Genomic DNA, 4,771 nt, shown 5'->3' on the forward strand with positions numbered 1-4,771 from the left:
CTCAGCTGACAACAAGTGCCGGCCCTAGGCTATGAGATGGGCTAAGTTCATCTCCTTTCAATTTCATTTATCTAATTCTTTTATCAATTTTTTATCAAATTCATTTGTAAATGAATTTGAGGTAATTGGTTATCTTGCTGGAAATGAAGGATTAGAACTCAGTTTTATAAGTTTTTGTTTGTTTTATTTTGAACTAAAAGTGTCGGCTCAAGGGCTATTCCTGGTTCTGTGCTCAGGAGTTTCCCCTGACAAGACGGATTTCCATACATGGTGCCAGAAATCAAGTTGGTATTGGCCTTATGCAAGGCAAGTTCCTAAATGCCTCTTCTAAGTCTCTGGCCCCTGTTCTGGAAGTTTTGATGGAGGTGGGAGAACAAAAAGAATTGAAATATGATTTGACTGATATCAGGTAGAACTAGAAACAGGAGATAGGAAGAGGTCAAGAAATATGAGACTTAAAAAAAAAAGAAACAGATACAAGTGTGAAGGACAGTAGACTCTGAAGCAAACACACCTATTTTAGAGAGTTGCAGTCAACTACAGGGAGTAAGGAAGGTGAATGAACAGTCCTGTTGAACACTGATATATCCCTCCTCACTTGGTTTAGAGACCAGAAGAACTGCCCACATTTGCCCTATGATACAATCTGAAAATTCCTTAGAGGTCTTTTATAGATCTGTCTGTAGAGACACAATAAATTCAAATATGGATTTTTTTTATCTGCTCCCCCCAATTTACCAATTCCCATCCTTTACCAGTTACTATCAATTTTATCTCCTAAAGAGATCTCAAGTACATATACTTCTCTCCATTTCTGCCACAACCACTACTCAAGTTTTTGTTATTTCTTGAGACCGTGGCCCTTCCACACCTTTAATTTATTTTTTTTGCATCATAATTGATCAAAATTAATATTGGATCACTTGAATCTTCTTGAAAAAACCCACCACCACCACCACTTTTTTAAACCCTTTGTAGTTCCCATTGCACTTAGCCAGGACTAAATTGTGTAATATAAACTATATTGCACTCTTATATATGGCACTCTTTTTAAGTCTCATTTTAGGCTATTCTTTTTATTTACTATTTTAAGGCCTTTGCCCATGCTCCTAGAATTTTCCATTTTACCTGCTTATCTAGTTTATCCTATAGATCTCAGCTCCTTCTCTTGACTAGCCTATACAGTTCCAGATTCAGACCACTGTCTTTTGCTCCCACCTAGGTTCCCATCTTTACTCTCTCACTGTTCTCACTTTACAACAGGCTACACAGCGCAGTCCAGAGTCACATATTTGTATGGTCAATTAGTTAAAACTGATCTCTCAAATAGACTGTAAGGCCCTGAAATGGGAAACCATGGTGCTTTTCCGATCTTTGTAATCTTTTTCCAAGAACTTTACTGAACATAAACCAGGTATAGTAAACATCTATTAAACTTAGATATCAGTCTCTGTTAGGCCTTCTTACTAAAGCAGTCTAATCTTATGATCAAACTTGCCAATCCTATTAAGTTGTGCTACCATATATCTGTTCTGTGCTATAATATATCTGCACAATTAAAATTCTGTAAGTTCCTGAATTTATAGAGGGCTATAGAGATAGTACAGTGGGTAGGGCTTTGCCTTGCATGCTGCTGACCCAATTTAATTCCCAGCATCTTAGAAGGTCCCTCAAGCTCACTAGGAAAGATCTCTGAGCATAAAGCCAGGAGTAAGCCCTGTGCACTACTGGGTGTGTCCCAAAAGCAACAATAATAAGAAAAATCCTGTAACTCTCTAAAGTCTTTGAGTACTTCTACAGGGACCACCTACCTTCTGTACTGCTAAGGGCATTCCATCAGAGACAAGTCAGTATTGCCATAGTGACTTCCCATGATCAGTTGGTCTAAAATTACGGTGGAGAAGTTTGCATCCACGTAAAATCACGCTGCACATAGCAGTCCGAGAAAACATTAGAAATCATTTCATCCATTGCCATTCCTATAGGTACAATGTGTCCAAGCCTATCAGGCCAAAGAAACTGTTCAACTGGAAATCCTACAGAAAAAACACAACTTTTTAAAAATTTTTTTATTGAATCACCATGTGGAAAGTTACAATGCTTTCAGGCTAAAGTCTGAGTTATACAATGCTCAAATGCCCACCCCTTCACCAGTGCACATATTCCACCACCAGGAACCCCAGTATACCTTCCCCCGCACCCCGCTTCTACCCCCCCGTCAGTGTAGCTGGTAAATTTCACTTTACTTTTCTCTTTACTTTAATTACATTCAATATTTCCACAAAAAACTCACTATTATTGTTTGGAGTTTCCCCCCCACCAAAGTCAAACCTGTTGAAAAGGAAGCATTTGATAATTTGTTTTCCATTGCTGACAATGAAGAGATATGAGGTCGCACGGCTGCTATCGTGGCCGCATAGTTTTGGATTTCTGTATTTTAGTAACTAAATCCAGGGAAATTTCTGCCAGAAATTGCATCACTGCAAGCTCGTACCTCCCTTTTGTGGCCATCATAAGATGGCGGCCGGGGCTCAGTTCACAGTCTAGAGACATTTTTGCAAGAAGCTGCTGGTGCCCAACGTAGTTTAGCAGGCCTCCAGGGCCATGTTTGTGCAGCAGCGGAAAGGCCGCACACGTGCTGCCGCCGGGCTTATATCATGGTGGAGGGCGGCACCAGTACCACCCCTGTCCCAAGATTACCTGCACGTCCCGTTGTTGCAGGCTCGTACCTCCCTTTTGTGGTCGTCATGAGATGGTGGCCGGGGCTCAGTTCACAGTCTAGAGACATTTCTGCAAGAAGCTGCTGATGCCCAGAGTAGTTTAGCTGGCCTCCAGGCCCATGTTCGTTCAGCAGAGGAAACGCCAAAACCACAACTTTTATCTGCCGCTCAGCTCGAAGTTAAATGAAGCAAAGCTCTAGGAGCTTCAAAAAAAAAAATGATCACTTCTGGCGCTTCTCTATACTGATAATCCTAAAACTTTCCAAGAATGTGAAATACCACAAACTAATTGTGGAAAAAAAAGCTGTTCTCAAAGTAAAAGTCTTTGTAATACTTAGAATTATTTATGTAAATTTTATCCATGTCATGGTTTATAAGGACAGTACTGACCAACAGCTTCAAGAATTTTTATACATTGAAAAATAAGACAACTCTCGGGGCTAGAGAGATAGCACAGCAGGTAGGGTGTTTGCCTTGCACGCGGCCGACCCGGGTTCAAATCCCAGCATCCCATATGGTCCCCTGAGCATGGCCAGGGGTGATTCCTGAGTGCAGAGCCAGGAGTAACCCCTGTGCATCGCCAGGTGTGACCCAAAAAGCAAAAAAAAAAAAAAAGAAAAAGAAGACAACTCTATTGAAAATGATACTGGTATTCTTTCTAAACTCCATGATTCAATTTTAAGAGAAGCAGTTAGTAAAGTAGTAGCTAGTATATCAGAAACTAAAGCAGACAGGGTTGTATTTTATTTTATTTCAATTAGAAAATAATCATTTAAAAAACAAATTTTAAAACAAAAAAATACTGGTGGCCTCTGGAGCAGCATGCCCAGAAAACAGACCCAGGGAACTGCAAAAACACCCTCACCTCGGCCAATGTGTCCCCCAGCATCCGGGCCAGAGGGGTTCCTCGGCAAGCATTAGGCCTGCAACAGAAGTAGGACTTTAATTTGGCTTGAGCACCGACGCAGCCAACTCCCTTCCAGGTAGAAGGTGGCAGGGCACGTGGCCTCCAGCCACAGTTATTTTCCCTCTTCCCAGCATTCTGAATTCACATCTCAACCTCCATTACCCAGTTCTGAAGAGAACATCCTGGTTATCCCAATCACATTAAACCAATAGTCCAGTAACCTATTCCATTCTCACGAAAATAACGGTGAACACAAGAAACTGAACAAGCCTATTATAAAAGAACACACCCTCTGAAGCTTCAGTAGAGGCCTCACATAAATTACAGAGGAGCACTAAAGAGGAAGGTAGTATCCTAGAAGGGGGAAAAGGTGACCACCATCAACCAAGCTCGTCCAGAATCCTTTCTAGCAGTCAGAGGGGTAAACTGATAGTGAACTGGAGAGTCCCACCTCCATACTACCACCACAACATGAAGAAACAACACAAATTCCCACCATGAGGAGTGGATGAAGAAAAGAGTCTAGAAGCCTCAACAGGGATCACCCACAAATATGATCTCTCTGATAAAGAATTCAGAGATAAAATGCTGAGGATGATCAAAGAACTAAAAAAAAAAAAAGGTGAAACAGACATCTGGTAAATTAAAGGAGGACATGAAAGAACCCGCGGAATGGACAGCCAAGAAAATACCAGAAGAAATGAGAACAGAAATAAAAAGCTACAAACAGAAGTGTCACTAATAAAGGATTCAGTAGATGAAATTAAAAACTCAGTGGCTTCCCTCAACAGTAGAATGACTACTGCTGAAGACAGAATCAGTGAGCTGGAAAAATAGCTGCAGAAAGCGTACAGGCAACAATATACAATGAGAAAAGACCTCAAAATAGCTTTGGGGGAGTCAGAGACCTAGGGGATGAACTCAAGAGGAACAACATAAAAATCATCAGAGTACCAGAAGAACAGGGAGGCAACCCCAATGAAAAAGCAACAGTTAAAGATATCATTCCTGAGAAGTTCCCAGAGTTGGAGAATGCAGGCATCGAGATCCAAGGGAGGCTGAAGGGTACCAGTTAAAAAAGTCCCTAATAAGAGGACTCCAACACATATCATAATCAGAATGATGGGTATTACCATGGACATTA

This window comes from Sorex araneus, chromosome X (assembly GCF_027595985.1).
Source record: "Sorex araneus isolate mSorAra2 chromosome X, mSorAra2.pri, whole genome shotgun sequence".
In the NCBI taxonomy this organism is placed as follows: Eukaryota; Metazoa; Chordata; class Mammalia; order Eulipotyphla; family Soricidae; genus Sorex; species Sorex araneus.